The sequence below is a fragment of the Ambystoma mexicanum genome, chromosome 6p (genome assembly GCF_040938575.1).
Source record: "Ambystoma mexicanum isolate Mex_15411 chromosome 6p, UKY_AmexF1_1, whole genome shotgun sequence".
NCBI classification, from domain to species: domain Eukaryota; kingdom Metazoa; phylum Chordata; class Amphibia; order Caudata; family Ambystomatidae; genus Ambystoma; species Ambystoma mexicanum.
In genome coordinates this window covers 1,109,690,326-1,109,706,235 of record NC_090935.1, presented here as the reverse complement: position 1 = coordinate 1,109,706,235, position 15,910 = coordinate 1,109,690,326, and the positions used below count along the sequence as shown (strand labels likewise).

Here is a 15,910-nt window from a genome sequence, read left to right as displayed (position 1 = left end):
CCTCTGCATTCAGTCTCATCGGCCAGGTGGCGAGGGCAGGAGCCCCCACCCTCTCCAGCCCAGGATCAGCTCATCGGAGCTGCTACAGCGTGCCACCAGGCACAAAGAGGATCGCCTCCCAGAAAGGCCCCCTGCCATCACGAGCATCCACCCTTGTGTTGCCCACCCCTCCAAGAGCGCCAAACCGTTGCCCTGCTGCCTACCCCTCACCCAGAAGCGGCCCGGGTCGCGCTCCGGCATCCATGCCGACATCATCAAAGAAACAAAATGTCGGGCGCGATGCGGCGCCAGAGCGAGGCTCAGCGTCGTGGTTGCTAAGCAACCATGCTTAATAGCACCCAACAACCGCCGGCAGGCGGAAGAGCCGGCCAGTATCAAAGGCCATTCTAAGGCCCTGTTTGCCCCTCTGCATTCAGTCTCATCGGCCAGGTGGCGAGGGCAGGAGCCCCGACCCTCTCCAGCCCAGGATCAGCTCATCGGAGCTGCTGCAGCGTGCCACGAGGCACGAAGAGGATCGCCTCCCAGAAAGGCCCCCTGCCATCACGAGCATCCACCCTTGTGTTGCCCACCCCTCCAAGAGTGCCAAACTGTTGCCCTGCTGCCTACCCCTCACCCAGAAGCAGCCCGGGTCGCGCTCCTGCATCCGCGCCGACATTATCAAAGAAACAAAATGTCGGCCACGTTGTGGCGCCAGAGCGAGGCTCAGCGTCATGGTTGCTAAGCAACCGTGCTTAATAGCACCCAACATCCGCCGGCAGGCGGAAGAGCCGGCCAGTATCAAAGGCCATTCTAAGGCCCTGTTTGCCCGTGTTCGGTGCGTGGCGAGTTGCCTAGGCTGACTATAACGAACTCTGCTTCGTCATGGACCAAAACTGCTGAGAGTACCATTATGGCCCTTCTACGGTGCACTACATTGCATATATATGCGCATTCAAATGTACAAAGCACTTTAGCATGACCCTCGTACTTGTACAACCGATTGTCTCAGCGCAGGCACCACTCCTAGCCATTGCCCAGGCATGTTAGTTAACTGCTGCACTGCACCCAAACTCCTCTTACCTGATTGACTGTGCCTTAAACTGTTTGTTAACTGTTGCACTGCACCCAAACTCCTGTTACCTGATTGACTGTGCCTTAAACTGTTAGTTAACTGCTGCACTGCGCCCACATTCCTGTTACCTGATTGCCACACTGTGCCTTAAACTGACTGTACCTATACATGACTGCTATCCTGTGCTCATCCATCATGGCCAACATCACACCCCCACCATCCGCACTCATCCCCCCTATGCCTTTCCTCCCATCATTTTTCACCAAACCCACAGAACACAAACCCAATCAACTCTCAACGCGCCCCAGAACCACGAACTCCAGAAATCAAATATTAGGCCTCCGCTCTAGACACTCACCGCAAACCCCTCTAAGCAAAATTGAAAACAAAATAACCTCGGAACACAAGAAACGGACCAAGAAGGTAGCTAAAGGGCCCAATACCATTCCTACACCTCGCCCAGACCTACAATGTGCTTTAATCAATGTGAGATCCCTCCCCGCCCACGCCACTGAAATCCATGACCTTCTCACCAACCTTGACCTCGACATTCTCGCTATCACCGAAACCTGGCTACACAATGCCGCCGGCCCAGCCATCCCACTAGCTATCCCACCGGGATACTCCATCCTCAGACAGGACAGAACACTATCCACAGGTGGAGGAGTGGCACTCATAGCCAAAGACCACCTTGAACTAAGACAAACTTCCTCCAAACTAGGGGATAACGTTGACTCTCTATCCACCAAGATCACATCCCAACACCACCATCACTCTTAATCTAGCATACCGCCCACCAGGCCCGATACTGGACTTCCAGGACAACCTCACACACCTACTAGGTGAAAACCTTAAAACTACTACCAAGACCATTCTCCTAGGAGATCTTAACTTGGGGCTCCACGACCAGAAAGATAAACCATCCACCAAGCTAGCACAAGCTCTCCAAGAAATGGGCTTTGTACAAAATGTACTCCATCCTACCCACAGTAAAGGGCGCACTCTTGACTGGGTAGCTGACCACAACTGCGGCATCGACCTCAGCTCCACTTCGCCTACCCCATGGTCCGACCACTTTCTCATTCACTTCTTCATCCCCTTACCTAATAACTCGGGAAAAAAACTCAAGCCCGCACCCCCAGCCATGGCCAGGAGTGCCAAGAACCTCACCAAAGAAAGCATCTCACCCTACCTAGTCCTCCTCACGAACAACTTCCCTGCCACATCTGACCCAGCTCCACTGGCAGATATCTACAAAACCACCATTAGCACTGCCATAGACATCATCGCCCCGTTACAAAAGAAAAAATCCAAAAACTCCAAACACTCCAATACTTGGTTCTCAGCAGAACTAAAAGAACTACGTACTAAAAAAACGTAAAGCCCTAAACTTATGGCAAAAAAGCGCCCAACGCTTCCTCAATATCGTCCTACAAATCACTGGCCATCCAATACAAAAAAAGCATCATAGCAGCTAAATCTGCATCATATAATGAAAGACTCTCCAACGCCACCTCAGAATCCAAAGAGCTCTTCACCATCTTCAAGGAACTCTCCACACTGGCCACTAAGTCCCAAGAGATTGTCAAGAACCAAGCCTGGTGTAACACCATACAATCCGCCTTCCTAAAAAAAATTGAACTCCTCCAAGCTAAAATCCTAGACCATCATAAAAATCTCACTCAGCAAATCTTAGCTGCATCCCATAAGGAAACAGTGACTGAGAACAAAAAGACAAGTCACATTAGACCTTTTGAATTTAGAGAAGTCTCAGAAAAAGAGGTAATCGATATCATCAACAGAATCAAACCCTCCAATTGTAAAGGCGACGCCTGCCCCACCAAACTACTGAAAGACTGCGTTGAAACGCTAGCACCATTCCTCAAATCCTTCATCAATGCATCCTTCAACACAAACTCAGTCCCTACCAGCCTAAAAGAAGCTTGGGTGTGCCCCCTTCTCAAGAAACCCACTCTATATCCAGAAAATGCCAACAACTATAGACCCATCACAACCGTTCCCTTCCTGCTCAAGATCCTCAACAAAGTTGCCTACTCACAAATACAGCACTACTTGGAAGAAAATCGCATTTTAGGCAAAAGGCAATCGGGCTTCTGCCTGGGACATGGGATGGAATCGGCCCTACTAGATCTCAAAATCCAACTTAATGACATCATGGACAAAGGCAAAGCAGCACTCCTCCTACTATTAGACCTATCTGCTCCCTTCGACCTGGTCAACCATGACATTCTAGGCAAGCGAATCCTTCCTCGAGGGTCGACTTATGAAAGTCTTTTCTGAATCTGCAAACGCTACCCCCACCACTATCCACTGTGGCATCCCACAAGGATCCTGCACTGCGCCCACCTTATACAACATTTTCACCCTCCCTCTGTTCAATGGCCTGGACCATCGCCACATAGCCTACACCAACTAAGCGGACGACACACAAGTCCTGCTCCCCCTTACTGGGGTATATGAACAAGACGTTGCAGCATTAACCAAGATATACACAGCCATTCAAACCTGGATGGCAGCCAATGGCCTCTGCCTAAACGGGGACAAAACAGAGATCCTACTAGTTGGCACCAAAGAAACACTAAACAAACTCCCGCCGCAATACAAATCCTTTAACATTGAAAAATCCACCATCACAGTCTCCACTGCAGTAAAAACGCTAGGAGTATATCTTGACTCCACTCTATCTATGACACCGCAAGTCAATGCCGTAGCCTCTTCTGCTGCACTTACCACTAAGATAATCAACGCCGTTAAACCCTTCCTATCCTCGAAAAACTGCCTGAATGTAGCCAGAGCCACAGTAGGTACCAAACTGGACTACTGCAATGCCCTCTTCCTGGGCACATCTGCACAAAACATTAAAAAAATGCAAGTCACTCAAAACAATGCTCTAAGAGCTGCCCTAAGCATACCAAAAAGGGAGCACATCTCCCAAGCCAGAAAAGAAGCCCACTGGTTACCTATAAAAGAGTGCATACTATTCAAATCCATGGCCATCACCCACAGATGCCTCTTTGCCAATGCCCCACCATATCTTTCTGAAAGTATCACCCTCAATACATCCACTAGACCTACCAGGTCACACCTGACTAACCAGACCTATGTACCCACATTCAAAAGAAGTAAAGGCAGAGGGTCCAGCTTTCAACACCTAGCACCCAAAAACTGGAACGCACTCCCCACCGCCTTAAGGAACGAAATATCTTACCATGCCTTCCGTAGACTACTCAGAACCACGCTGTTTAACTAACCCCTCCTTACCTGTCCTAATGTATTTTCATCACTATATGTAAATAACCTCACTGGAGGTACTGGAGCCACCTCAAATGTATGAAAATATGCATCTATGCGCTGCTTTGTATCTGTATACTCACCATGTATGCCTGTAACAAGTAAGACTGCTTTTAGCGCCACAATGCCCCCGGGTAGATGTGCGCTTTACAAATCCAAATAAATAAATAAATAAATACATAAAATAAGACAATATTGTGCTACTGTGTTTGAGGAGACAAGCCATTATTGTGGAATGGCCTACCATAGAAGGTCTGTCAAATAACGAACAGTATCTGACACATTGCAGATATTTGCAGTTATTATGACATATACCTTACTGATATTTTCAATTATTGTGTCAACCTCTTGCCTCTGGTGTTCACATCTCATTAAATTGGCTCATTAAATAACTTGGCTGATTAGCAATGTATACCACATTCGCCTATGAGAATACTGGCATGAAAACATATGTTAGCAATCTAGCGGTGCTGGTATTTGTTACTGTAGCTTGATGGTGGTAGTTATAGTCAGCAGTGTGCGGGTAGATCAATGCCTCACAGTAAGGACTTGAGCATGAATTGGGCAGTGTTTTCAGCAGTCTCCATAGGATGTCCTAAGGTGACTTCCGAAGAGAACAAGAGAGACAGAAAGGGAACTCGAGACCTAGCTCCACTTCAGCTTCTATGAGTGGCTCTGGTTCTAGTCCAATTACAAAGTATCAAGCAAGGCCCAGTTCCTATCTCTATGTTTATGAAAGTCGGGTGTAATGGGTGGGGAGTTGAAGCGAAGCAGTAGGCAACCTAAACTATGACAGTTAACCCCTTGAGATGCTCTTGGTTGCCATGTGTCAAATAGACAAGCCATTTGCGGTGAAGGGCTGGAGTGTTGGCAGAGGGCTCACACCTCATGGCCTCAGCTTCCAATGAATTTCCAGAAGCAAACTAGTAGCAGGCTGAGAAGCAGACTGATCAAGACAGAGGAGGTGTTCAACAATTAGATGATATGGAAGGATTCTACTAAGCAAGATGATTTGGGAAACAGATCAGAGATGATGTTGTTGTCAGTCTGAATTCAGGAATGCTCAGTGATGAGCCGGTGATGAGCCAGTTCAGACTTGGGATACGGGCACAGTAATGCTGCCATTTCGCAATGACTGAGCGGCAAACACTCCTGAGAGTGATCCGTGCCTGGAAAATACAACTGGTGCTTCAGAAGCAATGATGATGTGGTGGATCAGTATACCGGTGTGGGATGTATGTATGTATGCATGTTTTTTAAAGTCTCTTCTCTTTGGCATATTCCCTGTGGTGTTGGACAGGCTCAGAGGAGCTCTTTATGGGTGACTTATCCATCGGTTTACAGGCATGGTGTTTGTGCTAATTGTCCCGAGTACTGATTGGCCGCAATCAGAACACCTTCTGAAACGGTGCTTGTATAATGACAAGGCAAATGACATGACTTCTACTGCCTGAAAGAAGCTGATAGAGAGCCAGATTATAGAACTGGTGTGTGTGTCCCATGTCACAAGTATACCTATCATTGGTGCAACAGGCATCGGTCACTGGAGCCATCAGAATCTGGCTCCCACAAGAATTTGTATCCATATTGCAGTGGCTCGTTATTGAGATATTCGTAGCAGCAGTTCTGGAAGCTGACCTTTGCCACTTTCGCCCCGGACCTGGCTAACCTATACATGGACCACCTTGAAACTATTTTGATCTACCATCCAAATAACCCTTTCGGTCTATAGATAATATCATGGCTCCGTTACATTGATGATATTTGTATGGTTTGGAGAGGAACAGTACAGGAACTAACTGCATTGCACACATGGCTAAATGAATGTAATCCATCCATCAAATTCACTTTGGAACACAACAAAAGGAAAATACCTTTTTTGAATTTTAAAATTTTGAACATACATCAGGGCAGTTTAGAAACAGTACTTTACAGGAAGCCCACAGATAAAAACATGCTGTTAGACTATAATAGCTTTCATCCTCGGAGCCTAAAAGATGGACTTCACTACGGACAATTCCTGCACATCCGCAGGAACTGTACACAAATCAAATCATATAAAGAACATGGAAAGATCTTAAAACCAAGATTAAAGGATAGAGGATATCCACACACCACAGTACACCGAGCTTACAAGAGAGCTCAACATATCAATAGAGACACAGCTTTACAGCCGTGCAAGAAAAACACGTTGGACAAAATAACATGTGTCACTACTTACAGTCCGATAAGCAATTTACTCAAAAAAACCATCTTAAAAAATTGGCAGATGATTAAAACAGATGACTTCAACCCTTCTGTACTACATTTTGCTTTTAGAAGGCAGATAAACTTGAGAGACACTCTGGTACACATGTGCCCGGATACTATACTACAAAATCAGCTACAACCAGCATTGTGGGGTCTTTCACCAGTAACGGGCCATCACCGCTGTTGAAAATGTTCCGTTTGTGGGCAAACCAAAGATATGAAAAGTATCCTTCTGAGGAATAGAGTTATCCATTTTACCACTTTCACGAACTGCCTCACCCAGAGGCTGGTCTACGCAATCAAATGCCCCTGTGACTTAGTTTATATCGGCAAAACAAAAAGACACATTATACAGAGGATTTATGAGCATAAATCATGCATAAAAAATAAAATAGACAACAAACCATTGGTCGCCCATTACATATCAAAACAACATAAATGCACTGATTTGTTATGGTGTGTTTTACAATTCATTAAACAATCTCCCAGAGGAGGCAATAGAGACCTAATTTTACAAAAATGTGGGCAAAGATGGATATACGATCTAGACACAGTAAAATTTGGACTCAATGTGTCGGTCGAGTGGAACGTGTTCATCTAAATAAAACAGTCCCCTTTTGAAATAGCTTACCTTTAATGTAAAAGTAGTACCATAAGCCTCTTTCTCCATCAAGCACCACCTTGTGTTTTCCAAAGTAACAATCTACACAAAACAAGACGGTAGAAATGATGTGATTTAAAGAATCCACTAACTTCATTAGTGATGATGTACCATTCAGTAGGCGAGACACCTTGATTTGATAATTTAATGAAATGCGGCTTTTTCAGACGGCGTTCGAAGGCGTTAATTGTTTATAGAGGCTGCTAACAAGAGAAGATCAACACATGTATTGGGCCGAAGCTAGCCCTCGAGGTAAGGTAAGAAATAATGCAAAAAGGAACATTAATTAATTTTCATTCATTAACTCATTTAATAAACACACGACCCCGTGTCACAGGCTGCTGTAACCACGTGATCGGTGATTTCCACACGAAAGTATGAAAGATAATAATACTTTTTTCTATCTCCGAAACAAGTCGAAAAGAATGTGAAAACAACTATGCAAGAAACATTAGTAAATACAAACATTCACATTCAGTCCCTGAATGCACACACGATCACGTGGCATAGTTTGGTGCAGTCACATGATCGGAAATCGTACGATAGGAGCGAGCCATAGACTCTTCCTCCAGCGTTAGAGGACGAGCCACTTGGTGATACAGCGGACATATCTACCAGGCATTTTGTAGAAACACGTAGTGATTAGTCCAGTCTGCCACCTTGTAACAGCAGGAGCAGCAAACAGAAAGGCAGCCGATGCATGGACATGGTGGCGGGGATGTCATTTCACTAAAAGGCCACAGGTAGCGGAAGTGACATCACAGGACCCTTGACCGCTGATGACATCACAGGAAGTGATGTAATTTGACCCCACTCCGAAGTGACATCACATGAAGCGATGGAACATGACCCTTTACCGCTTGACAAAACAGGAAGTGGCATCCCATAGTATTGTTTCTAAGTACACTACGAACAATATGGTTATAATATCACTGTAACGTGATATACATTTCATACAAGAATGGATCACCATATGTATCGACAGAAAAAAACATGCTATAATTGCAACTGGGGAAAAGCAAAATACAAAGTCCGAAATGAATGCTTACTATACTTTAGACGCTTTTTGGAGGATTTTGTCTGCGTTGTGAATTTGAGGTGTTGAAGAACAAACTAAATCAGTGACTCACCCCCTGAAGTGTGCCTGAAATAAACCTTTAATGAGTCTACCAATTATTGTTTAGAATTCCAGAAAGACAAATTATTTGTCATTTCTATTCTTTCTTATTAGGGTCACTACTCAAATTGTTACACTTGTGAAACTCCCAGTTTTATTTAAGAAGCCTGCACATGAAAGTCAGGCACTCTAGAAACAAAGAGGCACATGGCATTGGCCACAGCCCAGGAGCTTCAATTTGTTAAAAAAAACTTTTCTTTTTTTAGGGGTAGCAAGGGAGACCACAGGGGCAGCAAGGGAGGCCACAGTGGTAGCAAGGGAGACCTCAGGGGTTGCAAGGGAGACCCCTGGCGACCTCTAAATGACGTCCATACATGGTGGTATTACTAGGCAATCTCACATCCAAGTACTAGCCAGGCACGACCTTTTTAGAGCCTTGAAGATCATATGAGAGTGGGTGCATTCAGGGTTGAATAGCAAAACCAATTGATTGAGCAACTTAATAGTGCTGACGTTTGATGCTATACTCAGGCGGTGACCAGGCTAACGAAAATAACTTTATGATCATCTGTTAGACATCCCTTATTCCCTATGCAACACAGTGTCACATCTTGAGTTGGACATACCTTGTTACTAACATCATTGCCCTGACACCATTGTGTTACTGGATCTGCATTTAGATTGATCCACACTCCGGGCTTATACTTAAAGACATTGGGCCTCATCACAAGCCCGGCGTTAACCGTACCGGTAAAACTGGCAGGTTGCCTCCGGACTTGCACATTTTTCCGATGCCTGACTTTTCAGTAACACTAGGGTATTTCGACCCCGGTGGCCAGAAATACAGGCACCGGTAATTCTGTATGTCCCCATTCCCATAGAGTCCCATAGGACACCATGGGAATGGGGACCACAGAAGCACCAACATCGTTAATAATGGTGCCGGTGCTTCTGGGAAACTCTGCGGGCGGGCACCATTCCCCCGCCAGGTCTGACCCTGGCAGGCAGGAATGCACCCACCTGCAGACTCATAGTGTGCCGGTTCGGAAACAACAGTGCTGGTAGGCTTACCGGCACCATTGTTTCCAGACCGGCACACTGATAATGAGGCCCATTGTAGCTTTGGAGAGGGTGGGACATATTGCCTAGTTTAGTTCTGTTGAAGAGCCATTGAGAAACATTGGTTTGGGGTGTTAATGGAGGTTTCCTAACGTGTTGTCTATGAACTGGGACGAAATACAAATAAGGGTGGATACAGCGTGCCTAACTCGATGCCTACCGAAGTGTACAATTTTTCTTTAGTATCGAATCTCAATTGGCAAAATCAATTGGGGAAACTCTGGGTTTTTGTTAAGAAAAGACAGAATGGATATGCTCCTTGTTTCTAGTCTATGTGTGAATGTGGAACAACACTATGGACCAGCTGATTGTTTCAACACAAAAGTTGAGTTACATAGATTATTTCGTAACATCCGCTTAAAACACTATTTTGAAGTGTTTTTACCTAAGCAAAAGAAAGATGGTATTTTGAGACAAATCCCTGTTGACGATGTGCCCAATGTGACCAGTTTGAAAATAAAATCTGTTTTTAACCCTCCACCATATGCTTGCCCTCCAGAGATCCAGACTTTTGAGAACAGGGTGACTAACCAAGTGCTTAGCGCCATTAAAGGAATGGTTCGCCCAAACATTTTTATTGCAAAAAAAGATGGGCAATAATAAAAAAAATCGATTGGCTACCACAAACATAAATACAACATGTTTAAAGCTGCGGTTTTATTTCTAAGTTTTCCGGGCTCCTACAGCCCGGAAAACTTAGAAAAAAAAACGCAGCTAGTGTTTATTTATATTTAAAAAATAGCACTTACCGAGATGCAGCTACAGCTTTTCTGCATGTAGTCTCAGGTCGCTGTCCTGCCAGTCCCGGCACCAATGAAGGAAAAGCCACCCAGTGGTAGCTTTTGTTTACTACAGCTGGCTGGCTTTTCCTTCATTAGTGCCGCAAAAGCCAAAGCAAGCACAGCGGCGGGCATCCATTTCACAAAATGGATGCCCCCATTTGCTTCCCTTTGAGCTTCATTTTCTCAAAACTTTACATAGGGACTTAAAAAAAAAACTGCCAATCGATTTTTTTTATTATTGCCCATCTTTTTTTGCAATAAAATTTTTTGGGCGAACCATTCCTTTAAGAAGAAAAATTATTCTTTGGATAATTTGACCAAAGCCGAAAGAGAAGGTCTTAAAAAATTGTGTGAGATGGAGGAAATTACCATAAAACCAGCCGATAAAGGTATAGTGATCCTCCCCACTAAGGAGTATGAAAATGAATGTATATGTTTACTAAATGATGAGGGATCATATAAGAAATTGGAGTATGATCCTACAGAGAGACTACAAGATGAGATTCAGAGACTCATTACACATGCTGAGAATCAGTCATGGATAAGTAAGGAAGAGGGCTGCTTTCTTATATTAAAAGTCATCCTAAGAAGGCGGCTTTCTATATCCTACCAACAATCCATACAAATAAAATACACCCACCATGGAGACCCATAGTATCGGCCATTGATTCTCTGCTCGAACCTTTATCAGTCTATGCTGAGCTTTTCTTAAAACCCTTTGTGCTAACCATGCCCTCCTATATAAAAGACACAAGGGACATGATTAGAATTACACAAGATCTGACAATAGGAGGAGATGACGATTTAGTGACTATGGATGTAGAGGCCCTTTATGCCTCCATTCCCCAGATGGAATGTTTGAAGGTGGTAGAGGGTTTTCTTGACAAAAGACCTGAACCTGAAAAACCACCAACAAAATTTATTGTGGAATGTGCCCATCTGGCTATGACAGATTTTTTTTTGTTTTTATGTTTAAACAGTGCCTTTTTAAACAACAGAAGGGAGTGAGTATGGGGGCGACATTTGCCCCGGACGTTGCTAATCTTTTTATGGCTGACTTCGAAGAGAAGTATATCTCTGGAGAAGCTAGCCTTTTGAAACAACGAAGTGACCTGTGCATAGGCCTGAGAGCCTGGTACAGGTATATTGATGATCTGGAGAGGTTCAATTAAAGCATTGATTAGCTTTTATCATTGGCTAAATAAATGTGATGACCATATCAAGTTTACGATGGAATCGCATCAAACACAAGTCTGTTTTTTGGATTTGCTGATTGTAAAATCCGATGATAAATTGGTAACAACAGTCTATCGCAAACCTACTGACAAAAACACACTTCTTCACTTCTCCAGTTTTCACCCTGTGAGTCTGCGCAAAAATCTTCCCTATGTGCAGTTCCTACGGATCCGTAGAAACTGCACCACATGGGAGGAATTTAATAAACATGCAGAGATTATAAAAAAAGATACTCCTGGAAAGAGGTTATTCGAAAAAATTTGTGAAAGACAACTACAAAAGAGCATCCAATACGAACAGGGATCTTTGCCTGACTCCACACATAAAACAAAAAGAGGATAGGCTTGTATGTGTGACTACATTCAACCCAGTAAGCAATGATATTAAAAAAATAGTAAACCGCAATTGGGATTTGATTAGACAGCCAGGTACTTTCTCACAGCAGCCTATGTTTGCTTATAAGAAAATGTTTTATTTGAAGCAATGCCTGGTACATACTTATTTATTTATTTATTTTATTTATTTTGGATTTGTATAGCGCACTACAACCCTTGGGCAATGAGGCGCTGTAAGAAGAGTGAAAGTAGGCTTGCTTCAGGGTTACATGTGGGCAGCCCCATTTAGATACAATTGCTTAGTTGCAGTACAGTACATGGTATGAAGGTGAGAGAGGGCATGGAACACAGAACAGGTTAGAATGAGAAGCTGTCATACAAAGAGGCTGGTTTTTATTGCCTTACGGAAGGCTGTATGAGATTCGATCATTCTGATTTGGGCTGGGAGGGTGTTCCAGTGTGTTGCTGCCATGGTTGGGAAGCTGTAGCCACCAGCTGGGACTTGGCGTGTGTTAGAGACAATGATGAAATTGGTGTAAGCAGATCTGTACGGTCTTGAGGAGGTTTGTCTAATGATCCTTTGGGCTAGATAGGGGGGAGCTAATCCATGCAGACATTTAGACATTTATGTTTGAGTACAAGTGTTTTAAAGACAATCCTTTCTTTGACCGGAAGCCAGTGCACTTGTTTTCTGACACCAGAGATATGTTCCCTGCGTGAGATTCCAGTTGCGGCACTTAGCAAATTGTTTTGAGCCAGTTGAAGGTTATGCCTGGTTTTTTTGGGATGTTCCAACAAAAAGGGCATTGCAATAGTCAAGCCTCGAGCCAATTATGGCCCTAGCAATAATGGGGCAGTTTTCTTGTGATAGGAATGGCCTGACTGTTTTGAGTGATAGGCTGCTGATGACGCGATGGCATTGACCTGCCTCTCCATGGTCAGGCTGGGTTCAAGTTTTATGACGAGGGTTTTGATAACTTGTGACACAGTGATGAGTATGTTGTGTATAGTGAATAAGCAGTATTGCTTGTCCAATTTGCCCAAGGTTGTTGTGGATCAGTTTTTTCACTGTTAAGACAGAGCCAATTTTCAGCCATCCAAGATTGAATAGTGGAGTAGATGATGTTGAGGGTGTTCATATCCGATGGATCGTCACCATCGGATATGACTTATGTTGAGAAACCTCAGGAACAAACAGTTCTGAACCAATGGGGACTTCCGCCCGTAGTAGGTCAATATAGATGTGGCAATTGTGTGTCCTGTCCCCTGACGGAAACACGCTTAGAGTTCAACTATGGACAAATTCGGTGGAAGCTAAGAACACACACAAACTGTCGGACTAAAAATGTAATCTACATAATCTTGTGCCCATGTAATTTAGTGTATGTGGGGAATACCAAAAGAGAAGTCAGACAACGTATAGGAGAACACAGAAGTTGCATTTGCAACAAAGTAGTAGACAAGCCGTTAGTGGACCATTTCACACAAAATAAGCCTACAGAGATGGATCTAAAATGGTTCGTACTCCAAAGTGTGAAACCACAAAAGAGGGGTGGTAATATGGCTGTTGTTTTACACAAAATAGAACAGCATTGGATACACCGCCTTGATTCAGTAAGAAACGGTTTGAATATTTCTGTTGAGTGGAATGCACTCATAACCCACTAATACAACCTTTAGGTACTAACAGGTTGCAATACTGTGTTCTGCTATATAGCTAAAGATCCACAGAATTGTGTCAAATCTTGGGTCATATTAGAGCTAGTGATATTAGTAGTATAAGCAGAGTAATACATCACTCGTGGAAACAAAGATGAAAAATCGTTTGAAAGCTGAATGTACCGATTTACCCAAAAAATGGGTGTGATGTAAGGAGCCCAGATCTGGGTATTTCGAACCACCATCTTGTAAAGTTAAACTTTACTCATCCGTGGAGATGAAGTGTGCTAGTGCATAAAGAGATGCGGCTGTAGTGACATTTGCTGGCCTTGTGGCTATTATTTTCATTATTATTTTTAATTTTCTTATATCACTGATTGTGAAATATAGGATTACTTAGCAAGGAAATTACGCATGCAAAGGTGTTTTAGAAGAAAGATGCAATGTCTTGCGATGAGGTCGAGTCTTTGTGGACAGGGAGCAATTTTGCAAAACACTGATGCCGAGTTCTTTGCAGTCCTCTTTCTATTGTGATGATTTGCTTTAGAAAGCAATCATCAAAAGAGGCGTCACTCGAATCTCTTGTGTGACGGAGGTTGCATTGTACGCGAGTAGACAAAAGACGATACGAAGTAGGGAGACCTGAAGTCGAAGTAAGTAGTCTTGTGCGAAACCATTTTATTAGTGTGCAGTGAGTAAATACAGGCACGGCTGCGAGCTGAAACGGTGGCAGATTGTTATGATATTTTTGAACTGGTGAAAGCCCTGTGTTTGCAGTGAGCAAAAACAGTCACGAGCGAGAGCCGAAACGGTGTCAGATTGTTATGATACTATTGAACGGGTGAAAGTCCCGTGTTTGTAGTGAGTAAAAACAAGCACGGTTGAGAGCCAAAACGGTGGCTGATTTGTTATGATATTATTGAACTGGTGAAAGTGCCATTTTTATATGGGCTGTAGTATTAGTAAAACTAGACGGGTGATAGAGTAGGTATTAAGAACATAATATGAACAGTTAAACAACATGTCTTTTTTAATTAAAGGATACAATTCAACGATGTTATTACGGGACATCTTTTGGATGTGGATTAACATGAAAAACGAACAGTGAGGGCGCGCCCTGCTGGTTGATGCTACAGTTTTCTGAATTATGTGTATAACAGCAAGAAACATTTTTCTTTGGACAATGTGCCTAGAGGTAAGTATTGGCGCTGCCTGTGCTGATAATGGGTTGTAAGAGATTATATAAAAAGAGATTTTACAATATATGATTATCTCTGTAGGGCACCTAATTCGATGTGCTACGTCCTGAGTGTTAACTAGGTCTAGAAGAAACCCTCTCCCATTTTTGACAAGTGATTTAAATGAACAAGACAAAGATAGCAGACACGCCGTCTTCTGCCTGGGTTTGAGTAAGTATTTAAAGATCTTTAAGGTGCAATTTTGCCAAATAATAGAGTTTTTTGTATCCTGATGGTGGGAATATGATTCGCAACTCTCTACATAAGGATATGAATAGGATCAAATCCAAATATCTTCTATTTTGCGATATAGAAGACACCATTGCAAAGTGGGAGCATTAATGATTACTGTTTAGAGTCATTTTGTTCACATTAGTAAGAAAAAAGAAAATGATAAGGGAATGGTGGTTTTATGCAGATCACTAATATGTTGTATTGTTTTATAGGTGGTAAAACTCACCTTGCGTGGTTACAGGGGAATGATTATAATTCCCTATTACAGTCCTGAAGAAGGATGCATCATCAAGAGGACGAATTTGTTATGTCTGTCTAGTCAACCGAAACATATGTAGACTATTTTCTCACTGTGCAATTGTGTTAAACACAGGAAGTACCATCTGCCACAGAAGTGGAGGACATTGTATATAGAAGAAATAGAGAAAATGTTGACCAGTGTCAGCGAGTTAGGTGTGGTATATACATTTTAAAAAGAATTGGAATGAATGGTAGGTATGATTGATTGTGAGTTTAATTTTTTGTGATAAATATTTTGTGATTTTTTTTCAAACAAACTTGATATTTTATATGTGTTGATGATAATAAAATGAATTTGAACTAAATGATTGACATTTATTGATATTTATAAAAAAAAAGTAAATGTGAAACTTGCACCATTCCCTGTTCGACTGGTCCATAGTGTTGTTCTTTGCTATTGTTATTAGCCTGGAGGACCAGGGTTTGACCAGGCACCGCTTTATTTATAAATATGTGTGAATATGGTCAGTAGGACTGATAACTACCTCGTTGGAAGCTCTACAATTGTCAACATTACTGCGTGCCTAGAAAGAAATCAATCTGGCCTCTTTCTAATAACTATTTAAAAGCTGGTCAGTAAGAGCCACTGCTTATATGGAAATGGCAACTGATGATC

The 15,910-nt window shown here is 43.1% G+C and overlaps 1 long non-coding RNA gene across 1 annotated transcript; it reads left to right on the top strand.

Annotated features, from left to right (window-relative positions):
- Positions 1-14,106: 14,106 nt before the first annotated feature.
- Positions 14,107-15,588, top strand: LOC138511020 (uncharacterized). Its single transcript, XR_011280541.1, has 4 exons — positions 14,107-14,175; positions 14,563-14,717; positions 14,803-14,931; positions 15,207-15,588. It is a non-coding gene; the product is annotated as an uncharacterized lncRNA (long non-coding RNA).
- The last annotated feature ends 322 nt before the right edge of the window (positions 15,589-15,910 follow it).